This window comes from Pan paniscus, chromosome 6 (assembly GCF_029289425.2).
Source record: "Pan paniscus chromosome 6, NHGRI_mPanPan1-v2.0_pri, whole genome shotgun sequence".
Lineage (NCBI taxonomy): Eukaryota > Metazoa > Chordata > Mammalia > Primates > Hominidae > Pan > Pan paniscus.
Window position 1 is genome coordinate 87,716,545 of NC_073255.2, and position 12,512 is coordinate 87,729,056.

The following is a 12,512-nucleotide window of genomic DNA, read 5'->3' on the forward strand; positions in this document are numbered from 1 at the left end:
GGGATTACAGGTGTGAGCCACCACGCCTGGCCTTTTTTCTTCTTATAAAGACCCTAGGCCTATTGGATTAGAGCTCCACCCTTATGACCTCGTGTAAATGTAATTACCTCCTTGAAGACTTTATCTCCAAATACAATCTCATTGCAGGTTAAGGCTTCAACATCTGAATCTTGGTGTGGGGTACACAATTCACTAAATAACATTCACTTTTCTGCTTTATTTCCCGTACCTTTACATGTATACGCCTTACAATAGTCAAAGTCATCTACATTGCCTTGAGGCAAATTAGATTGTTTCAAGAAAAATGTAAATAGAATCCAAGATCAAAACTGTCGTATTATAAAACAAAACTCTATGGGGGGGTATTTTTTATATTTTATTTTCTTTTATTTTTGGAGACGGAGTCTCACTTTGTCATCCAGGCTGCAATGCAGTGGTGCTGTCTCGGCTCACTGCAACCTCTACCTATTGGGTTCAAGCGATTCTCCGACCTCAGCCTCCCAAATAGCTGGGATTACAGTTGGGAGCCACCATGCCCGGCTAATTTTTATATTTTTTAGTAGAGATGGGGTTTCACCACATTGGTCAGGCTGGTCTTGAACTCCTGACCTCAGGTGATCCAACCACCTCGTCCTCCCAAAATGCTAGGATTGCAGGTGTAAGCCACCTCACCTGGCCTATATTTTTAATTTTTTAAATTGAAAAATAATAATTGTACATATTCATGGGGCAAACAGTAATTTTAGAAAATGTTTATATATTTAAGGGTCAGAAGTGTAGGTTTCTTACATGCATATATTACATAGTGATGAAGTCTGGACTTTTAGTTCAGCCATTGCTAAAATAGTAATTTGGGTACCGTTAGTAATAGTGCCCAGGCCAGGCTAGGTGGCTCATGCCTGTAATCCCAGCACTTTGGGAGGACAAGACGGGTGGATCATGAGGTCAGGAGATCAAGACCATCCTGGCCAACATGGTGAAACCCCATCTCTACTAAAAATACAAAAATGAGCTGGGCATGGTGGTGTATTCCTGTAATCCCAGCTACTCGGGAGGCTGAGGCAGGAGAATCACTTGAACCCAGGAGCTGGAAGTTACAGTGAGCCGAGATTGCGCCACTGCACTCCAGCCTGGGGACAGAGTGAGACTCCGTCTCAAAAAAAAAAAAAAAATAGTACCTAAATAGTAATAGTAATAAGTAATTTTTCAATGCTTACTCCCCGCAACATACCCCCTCACCTTTTTAGGCCTCCAGTGTCTATTATTCCACATTTATAAAACAAACCTCTTAATGTGTGTGTTGGGAAGGGAGAGGGTGAAGACATATTTATGTCCATGTGTATAAGGACACAAATACGTCCTTACACAGACACAGACACAAATACATCTTATTGAGATTATTGAGAACAAAAAAAGACACCTAAAAATAAAAGGAAAAGACTTCCCACACTTTTCAAGCACCTTTCTCAGGACTTCCCTATATGACCAAGGTGGGCAGATCACTTGAGTCCAGGAGTTCGAGACCAGCCTGGACAACAAAGCAAGATCCCATCTCTAAAAAACAGAAGAGAGCGAGCGAGAGAGAGACAGAGAGAGAATTCCCCTATATGATGTTGTTTTGCTAAAATGAGGGAGTGCATTAAGAAAGTGGAAGGTCTGGGATTCCCAAAACAAAGAATCTAACATCAGAGAGAGATGAATGCTTTCACCAGGGTGATGATGAAAGAGGACCTCAGGAGACAGCCGTGCCACAGGCCTCCCGATCTGCTGATGCAGATGGGAGCAGCTCAGGAGGGAGACTCTAGCCTCAGGCACACAGATGTAAGAAGGGGGAAAGTCCCCGAGGAGTGAAGTCACTTGTGCAGACATCCTGAGCTATCGCGTTAAGCATATGGAAAAGCACATGGAGGCTCATGTTGAGAAATATTTCACCAGAATGCTTTGGCAGAAAACAAAGAACCCCGTAGAGCCTCAGAGCCGCACCTGAGACAGTTTCCCAAATGGTCCCAAAATGTGAGAAAAAAACTACAAAGCCAAACATTAATATGCATGTCTAATTAAATGTTTACAGATCTTTTATTGATGTTGTGGTTGAGATGGAGTTTCACTCTTGTTGCCCAGGCTGGAGGCTGGAGGGCAGTGGCTCTATCTGGGCTCACTGCAACCTCCACCTCCACCAGTTGATTCTCCTGCCTCAGCCTCCCAAGTAGCTGGGATTACAGGCGTGTGCCACCACGCCCAGCTAATTTTGTATTTTTAGTAGAGACAGGGTTTCTCCATGTTGGTCAGGCTGGTCTCGAACTCCCGACCTCAGGTGATCCACCCGCCTCAGCCTCCCAAAGTGCTGGGATTACAGGTGTGAGTCACCACGCCAGCCCTTGTTTACAGATCTTAAGGTGACAAACCAACTGCAACCCACTGACCTACGTACGTACACGTGTGTGCGTGTGTGTGTGTGTGTGTGTGAGTGTTTATTGCAGGATATGGTACATTTTTATATATCATAGGATGAAGCTTCCAAAAATAAGTTTGGTTGGGGACAAGAGGAAGTAGTTAATGGTTAGAAAAAAAAAAATAGAAGAACAAACAAGACCTAGTATTGCATAGCACAATAGGGTGACTATAGTCCATAATAACTTAAGTGTATATTTTATAATAGCTTAAAGAATGTGGTGCAGGGGCTCATGCCTGTAATCCCAGCACTTTGGGAGGCTGAAGCGGGTGGTTCACCTCAGGTCAGGAGTTCAAAACCAGCCTTGTCAACATGGCGAAACCCCATCTCTACTAAAAATACAAAAAAATTAGCTGTGCATGGTGGCACGTGCCTGTAATCCCAGCTACTCAAAAGGCTGAGGCATGAGAATCGCTTGAAGCCAGGAGGTGGAGGTTGCAGTGAGCTGAGATCGCACCGCTGCACTCCAGCCTGGGCAACAGAGTGAGACTCCGCCTCAAAAAAAAAAAAAAAAAAAAAAAGGAGAAAAAGAAAAAAAGATTGCCTGATATGGTGGTGCATGCCTGTAGTCTCAGCTATTTGGGAGGCTGAGGCAGGAGGATCACTTGGGCCAGGAAAGGTCAAGGCTGCAGTGAGCCGTGATCATGCCATTGCACCTGGTCTGGGTGACAGAGTGAGACCCTGTCTCAAAAAAAAAAAAAAGAAAGAAAGAAAAAAAAAATCCACATGTTTAGGAAAGGAGTGGTAGGGGCAGTGGATTTTATGTCTAGGAATCAGCACACGGTGTTAGGAGAGGCTGCATCTGAGTCCAGGCCTGGATGTAGTCATTGGCTGTATGGGATCTTTGCCAGCAAGTGCTCTGTTTCCTGGTTTCTTCTTCTGATCATTCCCGCAGTTTCCATCTTCTGAGGGTGTGAGGGAGATCCAGTGAGATAATGGGAGTAGAAGTGCTTTGAAAAGGACAGCGTGCTGTCCAAGGGCATGGCTAGCATCTCCATATTCAATCACCTCGCACTGGTTGCTGGAAGGGTGGGGTGGGGTAATGGACGTGGAAGGCCCTTGTAAATTACAAAGCGCGAAAGAGATGGAGAATGATTAGTAGCAAGGCGTGATTATCTATGTGGCTCCGATAACAACACCATTTTGCCACCTGCTGCCCAGACATTTCTATAACGGCACGACTTTTCAAAGACACGAACTGTGCATGCTGGGGTTTGCCCAGCTGTAAAATGAGATATCTCCAGGGATGGCAAACACAGCCAGCTCTCATGGATCCACGGAAATGTTTAGCCTGGAAATGAGATGCAGAGGGGCAGGATCTCAGGCTTTAGAGAGGATATGAAGCCCTGCCAAGTAGAGAAGGGTTGGCTCAGAGGATAGAAACAGCAGCCGGATTCAGTGGATGTTTTAGAGAGGCAGATCGGGCTCAGGACATAGTCTTAATTACTTAATTACTTAAAACACCTCATTACTTCCTTAAATCCCTTCTGCCTTTAAACATGTTTCCTAGGCCAGGTGCGGTGGCTCACGCCTGTAATCCCAGCACTTTAGGAGGCTGATGGGGGTGGATCACCTGGGGTCAGGAGTTCGAGACCAGCCTGACCAACATGGGGAAACCCCGCCTCTACTAAAAATACAAAAATTAGCCGGGTGTGGTGGCAGGCGTCTGTAGTCCCAGCTACTTGGGAGGCTGAGGCAGGAGAATTGCTGAAACCTGGGAGGCAGAGGTTGCAGTGAGCCGAGATTGGGTCATTGCACTCCAGTCTGGGTGACAGAGTGAGACTATGTCTCAAAAACAAAAACAAAAAAAATGTGTTTCCTCTTTTTTTTTGGAGTCTCGCTCTGTCGCCCAGGCTGGAGTGCAATGGTGCAATCTTGGCTCACTGCAAGCTCTGCCTCCCAGGTTCACGCCATTCTCCTGCCTCAGCCTCCCAAGCAGCTGGGACTATAGGCGCCCGCCACCACGCCCGGCTAATTTTTTGTATTTTTTACAAAATTTTAGTAAAGACAGGGTTTCACCGTGTTAGCCAGGATGGTCTCGATCTCCTGACCTCCTGATCCGCCTGCCTCGGCCTCCCAAAGTGCTGGGATTACAGGCATGAGCCACCGCACCCGGCCGTGTTTTCTCTTTTAACCCTCTTAGCTGCTCTGGGAGATCATGTCTTTTTTAATCATTCCCATTTTACAGTTAAAGATACCGAGACTTGAGGAATTATGTCCAAGGTTCCAGCATTGAACATGAAGCACGCAGGATTTATTGGCACGTTGTGAAAACCGTAAAGCCCACGCTTCTACTGCAGTGTTGAGTTTGCGTGGTAAGTGCCACAGTTGTGCAGGCGTTGTTTTCTGTGTGGTTTTCTGAATGGGTGTTTTCCATCATGCCAAGTGTATAAGTCCAGGTGATATGGTTTGGATCTCTGTCCCTACTCAAATCTCACGTGGAATTGTAATCCCCAGTGTTGGAGGTGGGGCCTGGTGGGAAGTGATTGGATCATGGGGATGGATCCTTCATGAATGCTTTAACACCATCCCTTTAGTGCTGTTCTTATGACAGAGTTCTCCTGAGACCTGGTTGTTTCAAAAGTGTGTAACATCTCCTCCCTCTCTCTCTTGCTCCTACTTCAGCCATGTGAAGTATCTACTTATCCTTTGCCTTCCACCATGATTGTAAGTTTCCTGAGGCCTTCCCAGAAGCTGAGCAGATGCCAGCTCCATGCCTCCTGTACAACCTGCAGAACCATAAGCCAATTAAACCTCTTTTATTGCAGGAGTGTGAGGGGGAGGCCACATTGAAAATACTGGTGGATCCCAGTACTTCGGGAGGCCAAGGCAGGAGAATGGCTTCAGGCTACAAGCTCAAGACCAGCCTGGGCAACATAGCAAGATCCTGTCTCTATAAATTTTTTTTTAATTAGACAGTCATGGTGTACCCTATAATCCTAGCTACTGGGGATGCCAAGGCAGGAGGATTGCTTGAGGCCAGAAGTTCAAGCCCACCCTGGGAAACATAAGAAGACCTTGTCTCTAGAAAAATATACAAAAATTAGCCAGTCATGGTAGTGTGTACCTGTAGTTCCTGCTACTCAGGAGGCTGAGGTGGGAGGATTGCGTGAGCCCTGGACGTTGAGGCTGCAGTGAGCTATGATCGCACCACTGCACTCCATCCTGGGCGACAGAGTGAGATCCTGTCTCAAAAAAAGAAAACAGGTGCCCAGATCCCAGCCCAGACCAGCTGCATGAGAATTCCAGAGGCAGGAGCCCAGGAATCTATTTTTAAAAAGTTCCCTGGGTGATACTGCTGAATAATCACAACAAGAAACTGCTGCCCTCCAGCATCTATTTAGCAAAATGCAGAACACCTGGACCGTTCTTAGACTATTTGTTTCTTAGTGATTGATGTATCAATCTAGCAGCAACTCACATGTCCCCAGGCCAGTCACACCTGCCTTGAAGCTGGAATGGTGGCGATACCAGCTCAGGCCCTGGAAACCCAAGAGAGCCCTCCCGTCCTACCACCTCCCCCAAGCGGTGCGATCAGTGCACAAGTGGCTGTCTCACATGAGCTGGTGGGTGACCATCCTCTTGGTGACTACAGAGTGTTCTTTATCAGACTATTCTCAGCAATAACTGGGTTGCAGCCTGTTCGCCATGGGGCTCCCACTGCCACTCCAGAGTCAGCTGCGTGACTCAGCACCGGGCTTGCCATTGGACGAACATGCCACTCACTCTCAGAAGCCATTATAGCAAGGGCTGCTTCTGCTTTCTCTGCCTTGCATGCGAAGTCAAGGGTATCTGCTCCATACGGCACTGCATAATTTACAGCACAATTTAACTCCTGCTTATATAGCCTAGTCTATGCAAAGCTGCCATTTGCATATTTATTAATTTGCAAAATTAATGCCATTTTCTTAGTCCCTTACAGGATGTGTTGCCCGTCCCTGTCTTTGAATTAATTTTAATCTAAGGTGGAAACATTTGTTAAGGGAGTTCGCTCAGGCCAAAGTAATCAAATGCTTGGTAATCAAATGCAGGTAGGGGATGGGGAAGAGGGAGCTAACATTTATTGAGTGCCTAACTCTGCCAGGCTCCAAGAAAATTAATGGTGCACAATGCATGTCAACAGAAACATCCTCATAATGTGATATTATTGCTGTTTTATAAATAAGAGTACTGAGACTCAGAGAGAATAAGTAGCTAGCCCATTGTCACATGACTAGTAAGAGGCAGAGGCTTTGGTGGCCACAAAAGTCAAGAAGCCAAATTTGGGCCAAATGTGGTGGCTTACACCTGTAGTCTCAACACTTGGAGAGGCAGAGGCAAGAGGATTATTTGAGCCCAGGATTTCAAGACCAGCCTGGGCAACATAGCAAGACTCCATCTCTACAAAAAAGAACATAAAATGAGTTAGGCATCATGGCATGTGTTTGTAGTCCTAGCTACACAGGAGGCTGAGGCAGGATGATCACTTGAGACCAGGGGTTCAAGGCCACAGTGAGCGGTGATCACGCCACTGCACCGTAACCTAAAAATAAAAAAAAGGAGAAGCAGGGTTTTCACCTGCACTGATTTTCTTTAGTGAGAAAGGCCATTTCTCTGCATAATTAATTTTTTTCAGAGAGTACTCAACACTCCAGGTATTTCAATGCTCACAGATATTACACATAATGTCACATAACACGACACGACACGACACTTTAAGCAGACAGAAATGGGAGATGTATATTGAGAAGCTTTCTCCACTTATTACCAGCATTTGAGCAGTTTTACCCAAGAAAAATAATGATTTTGTCAAAATTCCCACCCGATGGCATTGGGAAGGTTTCAACAGTAAGGCCAGTCACTTTTTAAATTTTTTTCTTGAGACAGGGTCTCACTCTGTTGCCTGGGCTGGAGTGCAGTGGCACGATTTCAGCTCACTGCAACCTCGATCTCCCAAGCTCAAGTGATCCTCCCACCTCAGCCTCCTGAGTAGCTGGGACCACAGTGTGTGCTACCATGCCTGGCTAATTTTTGCATGTTTTGTAGAGACAGGGTTTCATCATGTTGCCCAGCCTGGTCTCAAACTCCCGGGCTCAAATGATCCATCTGCCTTGGCCTCTTCTGGTGTTAGGATTACAGGTGTGAGCTACCGCACCCAGCTACTTTTCCTTTTTGAAAATTCCTATTCTCAACCCTTCCTGACTTTCAAGCCATTAGCCTAAAGGTTAGTTACCACCATTAGCTAGCTTCTTAATATCATTCTCTGAATTACTGTTATCTATCCTTCAGTCTGTGGCCATGGTCTTTATCTCAACAATGACATGGCCTGCCTTAGCCACCAATATCCTTTCTCACTGTCTGTAGATTAGATCTCTCCGAGGATTTTGTTACCTTTCACCACTCCTTTTCTTCCCTTCCTTCCTTCCTCCTTCCCTTCCTTCTTTCTTTCCTTTCCTTTCCTTACCTTTCCTTTCCTTTCCCTGTTTCTTTCTTTCTTCCTTCCTTCCCTCCCTCCCTTGTTTCCCTCCCTCCCTTTCTTCCCTCCCTCCCTCCTTCCTTCCTTTCTTTCTTCCTTCCTTCCCTCTCTCCTTCCTTCCCTTTCCTTTCTTTTTCCTTCCTTCCTTCCCCTTCCTTCCTTCCTTCTTTCCTTCCTTCCTTCCTTTCTTCCTTCTTTTTCTTTTAAGGCAGGTTCTTGCTGTGTGACCAAGGCTGGAGTGCAGTGATTCAATCATAGTTCACTGCAGACTCGAACTCCTGGACTCAAGTGATTCTCCCGACATAGCCTCCCAAGTAGCTGGGACCACAAGTGCACATCACCACAGCAGATACTTTTTTGTATTTTTTGTAGAGATGGGGTCTTGCTATGCTGCCCAGGCTGGTCTCAAACTTAGTGGCTCAAGTGATCCTCCCACCTCAGCCTTCCTAAGTGCTGCGATTACAGGCAAGATCCACCATACCCAGCCTCACCACTCTCTCATTCAAGTTTCTCTACTCCTATTTTTCCCTACTACATGCTCTCAGTCTTGTTCCTTCCTTTCTGAGTGCTGTTTACTATGTTGTCATTTCAAGCTCTTCCTCCTTACCCTGCTTGGAGAAATCCCCTATAACTTATAAATCTGTATCTTGAATCCTGCTGAGAGGATCTTGAACATCTGACAACATCCAGCTGTTTACCAGACGTATTTCTGTAAGAACGTCAGGCACAGCTAATTCAACATTTCCAAACCCTCCTTTCTCCTTTCCCCTGAAAACTTATTTTTCCTTCTGTATCACCTATCTTGGTATATTGTGTCATATATCTCTTCCTTACGACTCGAGACCTTTCTCACTTTGTCCATTCCTTTATCCCTAACCTCCAGTGATCAACTGATTATAAAATATTATCAAGTTCTTCCCAACGTACTTCTGAAATCTAGCTCTGAAACAACTTCCAATTCTATCCCCTGGTTTTGTTCCTCCCAATCTGCCTCAAGTATTATTATTATTATTATTGAGATGGAGGCTCGCACTGTCACCCAGGCTGGAGTGCAGTGGCATGATCCCAGCTCACTGCAACCTCCGCCTCCTGGGTTCAAGCGATTCTCCTGCCTCAGCCTCCCAAGTAGCCGGGATTACAGGTGCGCACCACCATGCCTGGCTAATTTTTTGTATTTTTAGTAGAGATGTATTTTTAGTCTCAAACTCCTGACCTCAAGTGATCTGCCCGCCTCGGCCTCCCAAAGTGCTGGGATTGCAGGTGTGAGCCACAGCACCCAGTCTATTTTTTTTTTAATAGAGACAAGTCTCACTATGTTGCCCAGGCTTGTCTTGAACTTCTAGGCTCAAGTGATCCTCCTGCCTAGGCCTCTCAAAGTGCTGGGATTATAGTCATGAGCCACCATGCCCAGCCAAATATTCTCTTCATTGTGTCATTGCAATGGGCTCTCCACTTCTAGGGTCTCCTGCCTCCAGTCCATCCTCCACACCAGCATCACCAACATTTCTAAAACACAGCTCTGGGCCGGGCGAGGTGGCTCATGCCTGTAATCCCAGCACTTTGGGAGGCCAAGGTGGGCCTCACTTGAGGCCCGGAGCTTGAGACCAGCCTGGCCAACGTGGTGAAACCCCGTCTCTACTAAAAATACAAAAATTAGCCGGGCGTGGCGGCAGGCGCCTGTAATCCCAGTTACTCGGGAGGCTGAGGCAGGAGAATCACTTGAACCCGGGGGAACAAGGTTGCAGTGAGCCGAGATCATGCTGCTGCACTCCAGCCTCGGCGATGGACCAAGACTGTGTCTCAAAAATGAAAACAAACAAACAAAAACAACAACAACAACAAAAACACAGCAGTGATCGTGTGACCATTTTGCAGGACATTTTCTCTAGTAACTCTCCAATACCATTGGAGGGATCGGAGCCCCTCTGGGTTTTGTGGGGGGTGGGGAGGAGTTTACACTCCTTGAAGCAAAAAACAACAACAACAAAAAACGAGTCTTCTTATTTACTCACCCACAGCCCTTGGGACAGAAGACAGAATAGAGGCTGAGAAAATTGCTTGTTGGAAGAATGAATCCTGGGTCTGCTATTACAAGAAACTTCTCGACTTCTAGCCTTATCTCTCACCACTCCTTCCTTAGATCCTAAGATTCAACCATCCCTGACATCAACACACCATGTCCTGTGCTTTGTGCCACCTGTTTACCTTTGTACATGGCATTCCCACGTGGTGGAATCTCACTCCCATACAATCTGTTATACTTGGAACTCCCTTCCTTTATTCTCAAAACGTAATTCCCTTTGAGAAAGTTTCTCTGACGTTTTCCTGACAATGAACCAATCCTTCCTCCATGCAACCATTCTTTTGTTTGTCTCCAGGTTTGAGAGAGAGAAAAAAATATGTATCTACATGAGTAAGCTAAGATTCAGTTTCCAAAATCCTCAACCAAGCACACACAAGGCTTAAGTCATTTTCATGAAACAGAGAAAAAGTCCAGGCTAAGCAACATTTTATTGCTATTTGAAACTTTTGTTCTCAAGCAGCAGCATAGCCACCAAATAAGTTGTCAGAGATTTTATGTGTCGCCAGGATGTGAACAAAGAACCAAGGCTTTGCCAGGTGCAGTGGCTCACGCCTGTAATCCCAGCACTTTGGGAAGCTAAGGCGGGTGGATCACGAGGTCAGGAGTTTGAGACCAGCCTGACCAACATGGAGAAAACTCGTCTCTATTAAAAATACAAAAATTAGCCAGAGGTGGTGGTGTCCACCTGTAATCTCAGCTACTCAGGAGGCTGAGGCAGGAGAATCGCTTAAACCCGGGAGGTGGAGGTTGCAGTGAGCCGAGATCATGCCACTGCACTCCAGCTTGGGTGACAGAGCAAGACTCTGTCTCAAAAAAAAGAACCAAGGCTCGGTAGCCACTGTTACCTCTTTCCCAGAGGACTGCAATTCTGGAGTCAGAAGACCTCATCACTCTGGGATGAGCCAAGGCAATGACCAATGAATCAGCTGGGTGTGGTGGCTCAAGCCTGTAATCCTAGCACTTAGGGAGGCCAAGGCTGGAGGATCACTTGAGGCCAGGAGTTTGAGGCCACAAGTTCAAGTCCAACCTGGGCGACACAGCGAGATCATGTCTCAAAAAAAATTTTTTTTTTAGACATGCGGTCTCGCTGTGTCACCCAGGCTGGAGTGCAGTGGTGCGATCTCAGCTCACTTCAATCTCCGCCTCCTGGGCTCAAGCGATTCTCCTGCCTCAGCCTCCTGAGTAGCTGGGATTACAGACACACACTACTACATCCAGCTAATTTTTTTGTATTTTTAGTAGAGACAGGGTTTCACCATATTGGCCAGGCTGGTCTTGAACTCCTGACCACAAGTGATCCACCCGCCTTGGCCTCTCAAAGTGCTGGTACTATAGGCATGAGCCACTGCGCCCGAACGTCTGCAAAAATTTTAAAAATTAGCCCCATGTGGTGGCACACACCTATAATCCCAGCTATTTGGGAGGCTAATGGGAAGGATCCCTTGAGCCCAGGAGTTCAAGGCTGCAGTGAGCTATGATTGCACCACTGCACCAGCCTGGGCAACAAAGCCTGTCTAAAAAAATTAAAATACAATTTTTAAAGACATGAAGGAAAATACTTCCGGCGTGAAAATATTTCTCTAGAAGACCTGGAATAGCTGGCCTAAGTGCCCACACCGAGCTGTTCTTTGCCTCTGGACCTCACTTTACTGGGCAACTGGCCTTCTTTTTTTTTGAGATGGAGTCTCGCTCTGTCGCCCGGGCTGGAGTTCAGTGGCGCAATCTTGGCTCCCTGCAACCTCCGCCTCTCGGGTTCAAGCGATTCTCCTGTCTCAGCCTCCCGAGTAGCTGGGACTACGGGTGCACGCCCCCACGGCCAGATAATTTTTTTGTACTTTTTAGTAGATTAATTTTAATTTTTTAATTTTAATAAATGTACTTTTTAGTAGATTCATTAAGATAATTTTTTTGTACTTTTTAGTAGTTTTTTTGTACTTTTTAGTAAATTATTGGTCAGGCTGGTCTCGAACTCCTGACCTCAGGTGATCTGCCCGCCTGGGCCTCCCAAAGTGCTGAGATTACAGGCATGAGCCGCCGCACCTGGCTGGGCACCTAGCTTTCTAAAGAGAAATGGTGGGGGGAATGGCAGGTCTATTTGTTTCCATCCAAGTAGAAGATGGCCTTAGTGCCCCAGAGCCAAACACGAAGCAAAGAGGAGAGAATCCAAAAGCATAAAATGTTGATGGAGAAAAAGCTTCGGAAGCCAAGGTTTATCCTTATTCTTGAAATCCATCCCTTCAGTCATCTGTCCCTTCATTCCACAAATATTTACTGAATATCTGTGAGTTGACTCCTGCCTTGGACATGGGCCTACAACATGATGAGGTCTTGAGCTCCCCCTAGAGGCCAATAGTAATTTCAAGGGGGGGAAAGCGGAGAGGAGACTGCAGGCCAATATAGAAGACAGTCATTATTAGATCATTGCCCTGGAGAGGGAAGGCGAGGCTGCACGAGGACCCAAAGAAAGGAGAGGGGGCTCGCTCAGGCGCGTCAGTCCAGGACGCCCCTTCACGATGATCTTG

General features: G+C 46.4%; 1 long non-coding RNA gene across 1 annotated transcript in view; it reads left to right on the forward strand.

The window, feature by feature from the left end:
• Window positions 1-10,394, forward strand: part of LOC134730800 (uncharacterized) — a 140,465-nt gene extending 130,071 nt beyond the window's left edge. Inside the window, exons 4-5 of the long non-coding RNA XR_010112764.1 lie at window positions 4,641-4,767; window positions 9,926-10,394. This is a non-coding gene — a long non-coding RNA (uncharacterized LOC134730800). The remainder of the gene's footprint in view (window positions 1-4,640; window positions 4,768-9,925) is intronic.
• Window positions 10,395-12,512: the final 2,118 nt, after the last annotated feature.